Source organism: Notamacropus eugenii, chromosome 5, assembly GCF_028372415.1.
Source record: "Notamacropus eugenii isolate mMacEug1 chromosome 5, mMacEug1.pri_v2, whole genome shotgun sequence".
In the NCBI taxonomy this organism is placed as follows: domain Eukaryota; kingdom Metazoa; phylum Chordata; class Mammalia; order Diprotodontia; family Macropodidae; genus Notamacropus; species Notamacropus eugenii.
Genome location: NC_092876.1, coordinates 369,782,763 through 369,793,982, shown reverse-complemented (window position 1 = coordinate 369,793,982; position 11,220 = coordinate 369,782,763). Strand labels below are relative to the sequence as shown.

General features: G+C 41.9%; 1 pseudogene; it reads left to right on the top strand.

Annotated features, from left to right (window-relative positions):
• The first annotated feature begins 5,092 nt into the window (after positions 1-5,092).
• LOC140509294 (eEF1A lysine and N-terminal methyltransferase-like) lies at positions 5,093-7,239 on the top strand (annotated as a pseudogene).
• Positions 7,240-11,220: the final 3,981 nt, after the last annotated feature.

Sequence of the window (11,220 nt, the reverse complement as noted above, 5' to 3'; positions counted from 1 at the left end):
TCCACCATCTTGGCTCCGCCCTCCTGAAATTTTTTTTTTTTAAAGAACAGCCACTGAACACATTCTTCAATGCACACCATAATGTGAGATTATCTTTGCTATGTCAGTGGTATTTAGGGAAAATACAATGAATGAATGAAAAACATTTAATTACTTAGCATATGTTGGCCATGGGAGACAAATTTTAAAAGAAGGACAGGTCCTGCCCCCAAGGAGCATATTCTAATAGGGCCAGAGGAAGAAAGCGCATATTGAGGAGCTACATAGAATTGGAAAGGGGCAAGGGGAGGTCATAGGCATTGTTTAAACATGGTCAGGAAATATTGTAGTGTCCTCTTCCAACAGAGATGACCCCAGCATCCCGTGAGTGGGAATCTGAAGAACTTCAGGTCCAATATCTGATCATGAAAATCTGCATTTCCATGTTGGTCTCCATATAACTTGACAAAACAAGGACAACAATAAAACAGGTTGACAGAACTATTTGGATCTGAAAGCACCAAATTCTGTCATTCAAGGAAGCCACATATTTTGGGGACCTTGGGAATGCAATCCAGGGCCAGACTTGGACAACATTTAAGAGTAACTTAGGAAAGGCAGTGTGGTATTGTGGAAAGTGTTTTGGCATTTGAGTCAGACAGACTAGATTCATACTGCACTTCCATCACTCCTTGTGTGAGCTTGGGTAAATCACTTGATTCCTCTGATTCTCTACCTCCTCATTTGACAGTTAAGTGGCACAGTGGATAAGTTATTGTACTAGGAATCTGGAAGAACTCAGTTCAAATCCTACCTCAGACACTTATGACCTGACCAAGTCACTTAACCTGTCTACCTCAGTTTCCTGATCTGCAAAATGAGGATAATAATAGTAACTACTTCAAAGATTTTTTATGAGGATAAAACAAGTTAATAGTTCTAAAATTTTTTGCCAACTTTAAAGCCTCATATCTATTATTTGTAAGGGATATTAGATGACTTCTTAGATACCTTCCAGATCCAAATCTATGTTACTATGAAACCATGGAAGTCAGTGAGGTTTGTCCACAGCATACCAAAGTTCATTTTGTATACAATTTTCCCATTTTCATGATAATCTGGTAAATCACTCCCCCATCCCACTGCTGAGCTTCAGTTTCCTAATCTGAAAATAAGAGATTTGGACTAGGTGATCATATTCCAGCTCTAAATATATGACCCTATGGTTGTTTATTAACCAGACTTATGCCCATCACTTGACTTTCACATATTTAGTATGCTTAATTTTAACCTCCCCTCTAGTTTATGGAATAGACTGCTGGACACAGAGGTTAAATAATATCTCCAGTGTTATATAGACAATAAGTGCTATTAAATGTCTGGCCAAATTTAAACTCAGATTCCTGTCTATAAGTCTGACATTCTATCCATTGTACTATCTCATATATATATATATGAGCATGTAAAAAATAATACAAAATTATTTAGGAGGAGAAAGTAAGGTTTCATATTCATGGTGGCACTTGAGCACAGCTTGTAAGGAAACAGGATTCTAAGATGCAGAAGTTAGTAAGGAGTGTATTCCAGGTAATTGTCATTTGTGAATATGGGAAAGAATTATGGGAAAGAAGAAATCAACAGCATACTGATAATTGTTTAACAATATTTTAGCATTTCTCTGAAGAAAAAAAATTACACAGAGCACATTTTTAAGTTTAATCTGCATTATTAACATTTTTCCATGACCTTCTTAAGTCTAGATTCTAGATCAATCCATATATAAGGTTCTCTGGGGGCTGTATATTGACTTACTTTGAAAATATAATGTTATCTGTATTTATTGTATTTTATTTATTCTGTCAAATATTTCCCAATTATATTTTAATCCGGTTCCTGCAGCACTAGCAGTGTTGAAGCCAGCTGGGTGTCTGATACCTCTCTGTTCTATTTTCTATGTTCTAGAAACAATCAATAACAAAAAAATCAAGCTGAAATCTACCAAATCTGTAGTGGTTGCCATTTTCCAAGGTGTAAATGCTCACACTGAACTTTGAACTATAGAATTCTCTGGACCAGAGCAGACAAAAGCTGGCTCCAGCATATCCCTGGGCATAATGAATAACAAGGTAAATATACCATTATCTCCATTTTATAGATGGGGATGCTAAGATATAAATTAACTTGCACAGGGTCACTTAGCTATTAAGAATAGTGTATAATGAGGTAAATGATATTATTATTCCCTTTCTACAGAAGAGAAAATTAATGATTAAGTGATTTACCTAAGGTCAGAGAACTAGTAAATGCCTCAGACAGGATTTGAACTCAGATCTTACAAGTCCAACATACTATCTATTACCCCACCTCTCCTCTTTAAAATAGTTTCAGGCATCAAAGAGAAATCTTTAAAGTATTCTTCTCCTCATTGGCTTGTTGGACCTCTTTTTCCATTTGAGTTAGTCTATTTTTAAAGGTGTTAATTTCTTCAGCATTTTTTTGAGTCTCCTTTAGCAAGCTATTGACTTGCTTTTCATGATTTCCCTGCTTCACTCTCATTTCTCTTCCCAATTTTTCCTCCACCTCTCTTAATTGACTTTCAAAATCCTTTTTGAGCAGCTCCATGACCTGAGACCATTGCATAATTATTTTGGAGGTTTTGGATGCAGAAGCCTTGACTTTTAGGTCTTCCTCTGATGGTATGCATCATTCCTCCCCATCCAAAAGGATGGAAGTAAATACCTGTGCACCAAGAAGTAACCTTCTATTGTCTTATTCTTTTTCTCTTTTGGGGGCATCTTCCCATCCAGTCACCTGACCTTTGAGTTCTTTGTCAAGGGGAGGTTATACTCTGGGGACCTATAAGTTCTCAGTTCCTCCAAAGTGGCACAATCAAGGGAGAGGAGTTTATTCCTCTCCTGGCCTGTGCTCTGGTTTGTGAGCAGAATTCCCTCTCCAGAATCTCTACTACCTCCACCATGTCTGTACTTCTCCCCACCCCTGGGCAGCCCCTTAGAGATTAGATCCAGATCAGCTGCTCAATCCCCCCAGGGACTCCATGTCAGGGTTACAATGATGGAAGTTACTGCTGCCTTGGGCTAGGGCTAGACCACTGCATTCCCTTCTCACCCAAGTGAAAGTGCCCTCTCACTGACCCCTGAAACTGTCTTTAGCATTTGTGAGTTGATGAATCTGGGCCCCACTGCTGCTGGTGACGTGGTTTTGAAGCCTGCTTCAGTCCTGTCCTTTCTGGGGTCAGGCCCAATCTGGGCTGTGCTCTGCTCCCAGGTGAAGTCTTTTTGTGTTTCCCTGGATTTACCCTGGAGTTAAATTTTAAATGTGGGGAGGGGTGGTCTGGCCATAGGAGGTTACCTTTGCTGAACTAGAGCATAGGCAAGCTCAGGGGTTGGTAATCCTGGCTGCCCTAGTGTCTTTCTGATTTCCATGGGGTGCTGAGCCACGCCTGGTGTCCTGATGTTGGTGGCTGCAGGACTCCACCCCTCTGGGGCTTCAGACATCTTTCTGGTTTGCTGAGGTAGGACTGTGTGAGACAACTCCAGTCCTCCACTGGTCCTCTTCAGCCACAGCAAGAGGGACCTCCCTTAGCCATTTTCCTAGCCTCACCAGCTAAGAAACTGTTTGCCCCTTCTGCTGATCCCACTGTTCCAGGATTTTTCTGGGGAAATATTTTATGGTTCTTTCAAGGTCAACAAGTGGAGGGGGAAGAGCATTTACTGATCACTCTGCCATTTTGGCTCCAGGAAGTTCAAGTAGATGACTTACAGACATTTAATCTGTGGACTGATAGTCTCACAAGCAGCTGCTGCAGATACCTGGGCTCTGCAGCTCTCACTCACTCGGTTCTGCTGGATTCCTATCCTGGGCTGATATGCCTGAGATTCTGCAGTGTAGCCGCTGCCTCAGACCATGCAGAGCTTCCTGCTCTGCCCTGCTGCAGGTGATGGAGATGTGCTGGTACAGCCTGTGTGCTGTGTGCTCCTCCAGCCCCATGGAGCAAATCCTTCCCATTGACCTTCTAGTCTGTCCTGGGCTGTGAATCTGCCAGAGTCTCTCTCCTATTAGATTCTGGCTCTCCAAAATTTGGTTAGATTCTCTTTTTAGAGGTATCTGAAGGAGTTTGTCTAAGAGCTTAGGTGAGTAGTTGCCCTCACTCCACAATCTTTGCTCTACCCTTGTCTCAGAATAATTTTTAAAAAATCATAATTGAAAGAAATGTTATATTTCATGAAAATATATTACTTTTTTCACCCGAGTTCATGGACCGCATAAAAATCTGTCCACTGATTTCATGGACCCCAGGTTAAGAATCCCTAATCAATAGGAATAGAAAAGAGATGACTGTCTTGACAAACTGGGGAAGTATTTTGTGATGATTCAAATTGAATTATATACTATGAATAGAGTTGGGGCAACTAGGTGGCACAGTAGACACACTGCTGGGCAGGAAGATTCATCTTCCTGAGTTCAAGTCTGGCCTTGGACCTTTACTAGCTGTGTGACTCTAGGCAGTCACTTAGCAATGTATGCCTTAGTTTCCTCATCTGTAAAATGAGCTGGAGAAAGAAATAGTAAACCATGTCAGCATCTCTGCTGATAAATAACTGAATTAATATTTTCTGATTTATTTCAAGTCACTTCCTATATCTAGATCTCAGTTTCCTCACCTGTGAAGTGAGGCTATTTGAGTAGCTCAGAGGTTCTTAGCTTCTCTTGGTGGAATGGACCTTTGGAACTCTAGTGAATCCAATGTCTCCCTCCTCAGAATAATGTTTTTAAATGCATTAAACAAAATATGTAGGAGTAAAAAAAGACCCTACTACATTGAAATAATGAAGTTATTGAAAATTGAGTTCTGAGAAAGTGCGGCCAGGATGGGGGAGGGAGACTCTGGGCATATGGGTCCTGCACCCTGTGTGACCTGGCTTTAGTCTAGGCTCCGCGGGTTCACGCGCAGACGCTCCGCATGAAAGAGAGGATCCAGAGGAGAAGACAGCTCCCCAATTCTGCACAGCCCCGGGGTCAGCCTCCAGGTGCCCGTGGAGAACCACGGAACCTTTGTACCCATGGAGAAGACTGGTCCAGGACCAAGAATCTGCTGCCCCAAAGTTCCAAGGAGTTTGGGTCCATGGATTACTGGGAGAAGTTCTTTCAGCAGCGGAGGAAGAAAGTCTTTGAGTGGTATGGGAGCTACCTGGACCTGTGTGGGGTGCTGCACAAATACATCAAGGCCAAGGACAAGGAGCTGGTGGTTGGATGTGGTAACTCAGAGTTGAGTGAACAGCTTTATGATGTGGGCTCCCAGGATATTGTGAACATTGACATCAGTGAGGTGGTCATCAAGCAGATATGAAAGAATGCAATGCTAGCAGGTGGCCTCAAATGAGCTTCCTACAGATGGACATGACAAAGATGGAGTTCTTGGATGCCTCCTTTCAGGTGGTGTTGGACAAGGGTACCCTGGATTCTGTCTTGACAGATGAGGAAGAGAAAACACTGGAAAAGGTGGACAAGATGCTGGCGGAGGTGGGCCGCGTATTACAGGTGGAAGGCTGATATCTGTGCATCTCCCTGGCCCAAGCTCACATCTTGAAGAAAGTTGTGGGCCACTTCTCCAGGGAAGGGTGGATGGTAAGGGTACACTAAGTAACCAGCAACCAAAACCAGTTGTCAGAGATGGAGTCACAGTTTTCCCTGCCTGTCTTTGCTTTCATCATGACCAAATTCAGGTCAGTTTCTGGCTCTGCCCTTCAGATCCTTGAGCTGTGTGCTCAGGATCAAGGCAAGCCTGTACAGCTGAAGAACACTGAGCAGCTGGTAGAGGCAGTATGGAAGTGGCAACAATATGCCTGGTTGCAGAGCCAGCTGAGCCACAAGACTGGACCTGGGAGTGTGTCCCTGGATTTATGGGATGGGAGCACTGGGGAGCCACACTACACCCTGCATGTTGTGGACATGCTGTGTCCACTATGAAGCTGTCCAGAGACAATCATTTTTCTGTTTTTGTCATTCCCCAGGGCTGAGAGACAGAGTGGCTGTTTGGCATGAAGGAAGCAGCTGGCAGTCAGTGTGGGCTTCAGGCGACTGATCACAGTGGCCCTGCACAGGGACCAGCAGTACCAAGGCATGGACAGTATCCAGGACGAGCTGTCAGGGAAAGTCATGGAGCTGGCACCTCCAGGGCTGCCAGCCCAGCAGCAGGTGCCTTTCTTATATGTGGGTAGAGACATTGGGGTCTGGACCATTCAGCACTGAGACTGTAGTTCCTTGAGTGGTGACTATGTCATTGAGGATGTCCAGGGGGATGACAAGCGCTACTTATTTGGCATGTTTAATGTTGTCTGATCTTTCTTAGCAACAGGAATGTGATACAGTTGGAAGCCAGGTTGCTGACTGATACATCTCATCGAGCCCAAAAGCAACAGAAAAAGGATAAGAAGAAACTGCGGCCAGCTGATGTGCCAGAAAATCCCCCAGTGTCTGCAAGTCAGCCCATTGATAAGAGTTTTCTGTGCTGTGAACATCACAAGGCCATGATTGTGGGGCTTGCCTCCTGAAAAACCCAGAGATGCTCCCAGAGACCTCACTGTCATTGCTGGTGGTTGACTTGGGTGGCGGGAACCTGCACCTCTTCATCCATGATCACTTTTTGAAGTCTCAGGCATGCTGGAGGTGGCCACCCGCGGGTTTAGCTTCACCCAGAGTGACTGGATGAAAGTTCATATTGTAGATGGCTTGGACTACACCACCAACCTGGCCAGAGAAGCACAGGCTCTCTATGATGTCATCATGTTTGATGTAGACAGAAAGGACCCAATGGTAGGAATGAGTTGCCCGCCTCCAGCCTTTGTGGACCATGATTTTCTGCAGCAGGTCAAAGAGATCCTGACCCCAGAAGGTGTCTTCATTCTGAACTTGGTGTGTCAAGACTCGGGGTTGAAGGACTCAGTGCTGGTTGGACTCAAGAAGGTGTTTCCCCTGCTCTACCTACGGGAGATCGAGGGCAAGGTCAATAAAATTCTCTTCTGCCAGCTGCAGTCTGACCATAATGTGGCTACCCCTGAGCTCCTGGAGATGGTCCAGGCCCTGGAAAGGACACTTAGGAAACCAGGGAAGGATAGTACACACATCCTATCGGACATGCTCAAGACTGTGAAGATTGTCTAATGACTGAGAGCATTGGAAAAGAACAACCTAATGGGTCTTTGGAGACAGAAACAGAAAAAAAACCAAAAATCATTTGAAAGCCTAAAAAAAATAATGAAGTTATTAAAACATTAAAGAAAAATAAGCTAAAGATTTTATATTTGATCCTTGGAGGTAATAGGGAGTCACTGGAGTTGATTGAAAGGGGTTTGGGTTGAGGCAACATAATCAGATTTGTGCTTTAGGAAAATCAGTTGACAGCTGAGCTGTGGGTAGATTGGAGTGTGGAGAGAGAAAGTAGAGGGAGGGAGACCAAATGGCTAGTTATGTTGTGAGGGGATGAGGGTTGTACCAGGGTGATGGCACTATTGCATATACAAAAAATATTTTGAAAGTTGAAGTGATGAGATTTGACAACTGATTGCATATGTGGTGAGAATGAGGAGTTGACGATACTATTTAGTTTGGGAGCCTGGGTGATTGGGAGGATGGTGGTACCCTTGAAAGCAATAAGAAGTAATGCATTTTTAGTTTCATTTCCATTGATAAAACTACATCCATTTCTGATGATGAACCACTTGATGATAGGAGGGACTTTGGTGACAAGAACTTTCTCTTCTAGGGCTTCAGTACCTGTGGCTGCTGAGGATATTAGGGATTCAGCAAAGGCCCCTTCAAGACCACATCTCCATAATGGTTGCCATTATCTATGATGCTGCAGGGGCTAGGGTGGACTCAGGGCCAAAGTACTGGCACGTGTAGGAGTGGGCAGGTTTACCTGCCCACAAGTGGCTGCCAGTCAGCAGTTGGTGATGCTAGTGGTAGGGATGCTGAATGCCTTATCCACAGGGATGGCTCCCCTCTATGTTGGCTCTAGGAGTTTGGTGTTTTGGTAGTAGCCCAGGTTCTTAGGCTCAACATCCCAATCTGTGTCCACCAAGGTCAGAAGCCCAGGATCTCAGGGGATGGGGTTTGAAATGCCAGGAGTTTATTTTTTATCCTAGAAATATTGAGAGTAGCCACTGAAGCTTCTTGAGGAGGATAGTAATTTCAACAAGTTGAGGGAAGATGAAAACACTGAGTTGCTTGTTTTCTAACTGGTCAGGCGCAATTCATTCTTCCATTTTCCTCTAAGAAGACCTATACTGTTGCTAAATTACTTCTTTTGTCCTTAGTTCTGATAGTAGTGGTATATAGCCCATCACTGCTACTTGTAGGAAAAATCATGTGTGTGTTTGTGGCTCAATGCATCTACCTAAGATTCTGTCTCACATATCTGATCATTGTATCCCTGTCATCAAGTACAGGGATTGAAACAAAATGGGTGCTTAATAAATGGTTGTTGAACTGAATGAAAAAAAAAATGTTATTTCTCCAAGCCTGCTTTTCTGTGGGATGAGTGAGTATTTAAAATAGTTTACTTATCTGAGATTATGCTGCTCCCTAAAAGATCCGTTTAGAGGAATCTTGGCCATTACCCCTACCATGGTTAGCTATTTTATAGACATTATTTTGACAAGTGTAGGCCCCACCTCATTACTGTGGTAAAGACTTTTAATTTAGGGGTTCTCTCTAAGCATAAGCCAGCCACCATTCTTTCTTCTTCATTAGGGAGGTGTTATTAAGAAAACATCTTATCACTGGAAGGTGCAGCCTCTTCATTACTCATTTGAAGCAAAACACATCTAAGAATTTGGGGCCAGGATTTTGAAAAAGAACAAATATTACTAAAATTGAGAAGTTTGGCGCTGGTTTTATAATCTTGATCCTGGCATAGCTGCAGAGAGGGCTCTAATGTTTTCTTGTTCCTTTTAAAAGCTAAATTTCTACTCTGGAGTATCCTCAATCCCAACAAAAAGCAGACGGAAGAAAGGAAGCAAGGAAGGGAGGGAAGGAGGGAGGGAAGTAGGGATGGAGGGAGAAACAGGGAGGGAGGAAGGAGGAAGAAAAAGAAAGAGGAAAAGATATAAGGAAAAAAGAAGGAACAGAAAGAAAGAAGTAGAACAAAAAAAGAAGGAAGGAGGACAAATTAGAGAACTACAGAGATACTAGAAATTCTTTAAGACCTGAGAGAACAAAAACATTTATTTGCTTGTTTCTTTCATTGTATGTTATTTTAATACTGATTTTGTTAATGGTTAATACATTTTAAATAAACCTTAGAAAAATAATGATTACATGTACAGATATCAGCCTGTTAATTTGGGGATTCCTAAAGGCTTCTTAGAGACCCCACATTGTTTTAATTCAGTTTCCAAATTCCTGATTTCAAGTGGATCCATTCCTCCTCCCTGTGCTTAGTCCTATGTCTTTGATAAGCACATCCCCTGCAGCCCTTCACATCACTGTTTTGAATGATTTGCATTTTTATGTCATTTCAATTTTCTCTCATATTTTTGCTATTGAATCACTACTTATGTTGAGTCTAAGCTCATTGCTACTTCCTTATCAAATTAAAATGACACTCTTCTAAGGATATTTAGATGTCAATTTTTATAAATATCTCAAAATTTTGTGTCAGGTTGAGAATGGGAGATACTGTCTTCTCTCTAGGTTTTTGTGATACTACTCTCTCCTCGTTTTCTTCCTACCTGACTGACTATTCCTGAGCTAAGGGGTATTCAGAGCCCTCTTCTTTCTTTTTCTCTCTAGAGGGGCTACAAACTCTCCTTTTTGATTTATCTTACCTATTTCCCTGGAGAGAGAGAGAGAGAGAGAGAGAGAGAGAGAGAGAGAGAGAGAGAGAGAGAGAGAGACAGACAGAGAGAGAGAGAGAGAGAGAGACAGAGAGAGAGAGAGAGACAGACAGACAGAGAGAGACAGAGAGACAGAGAGAGACAGAGAGAGACAGAGAGAGAGAGAGAGTGTTAATAAACATTTAAGGACCTACTTTGTTTCCTGCACTGCCAAGACAAAAATGAAACAATGAAAATGGTTCCTGCCTTCAAGGAACTTACAGTTTTTCAGAGGAACTGTATAAATATATACCAAACAAAGTGATTTAACAAAGGAGGCATTAGCTGCTTTGGGGAGGGGGGGAAGCACTTAGCAAAGGTGTCATGTATGAAGAGATACTTGAGCTAAGTTTTAAGAGGCAAAGAGGAGAAAAGTGTACTCCAGGCATGTGCAAAGGCCAAGAAACAAAGTACAATGGTGGGAGTGAGAAACAGCAAGGAAGCCAATTTAGCTGGATTATAAGGTGTGTGAAAGGGAGTAAAGTACAACTGTGGAAGGGAAGGTTGGAACCAGCTTGTCAGGGTCTTTAATTCCCAAAAGAGGAATTTGCTTTTGGTCCAAAAGGAAGTAGGGAAAAAAGGAATATAAATTCTAAAGACATTTCCATGGAAGCAGTTTTCTATTTTCATGCTTTAAGAGTTTCCTGTCAGTTACTAAGATTTAGAGATTCAATAAAAATAAGTACATTTTACATCCATGCACTTTGTAAATTGTCAGTCATTATCTCAGTGTAAGCTATTGTTTGTATCATGATTTCTGAGTGTATTTTAAACAATCTTCTAGCTGGGTCTTTTATATTGAATATGGATTTGACCTAATGTCCTTACTTCAAATTCTTGAAACATGAGTTCTAAAATACTGAAGAAAGAGAAGCCCATCTTATCAGTATAGCACATTAATCTGTCAGCCCAAAAAACTATATTACCAAATTTTAAAATATTATAGCTTTAAAAGAAGCTTCTTTTATAATGAGAGTGTAAATTTACCCTGCTTTTATTTCTAAAATCCCCCAAGCAGAGTATGTCAATAAAAACTATAACAAATTACTTTTTATAAAGTGTCTAGAGAACCTAACTGCCTTAACTGGCTTTTTGCACATATTAGCCACAACATCAGACTTACAGATTTTAAAAAAAATTTCCAGTAGCTATTACTACTTAGCTTTTGTGCTAACACTTTAAAATCAATAGTTCTCTTTCATTTTTAATGTCCTTCCACCATTAGCCTCTTATGTTCTCTTTTATTGCTCATCAAAGACTTGGACAGTGACCTTGGCATTTTCCTAGGTTGTTAGGAGAAGATCATGTTTCCCTTGAATTTTCAAGTGTGAGGATAAAGGACTTA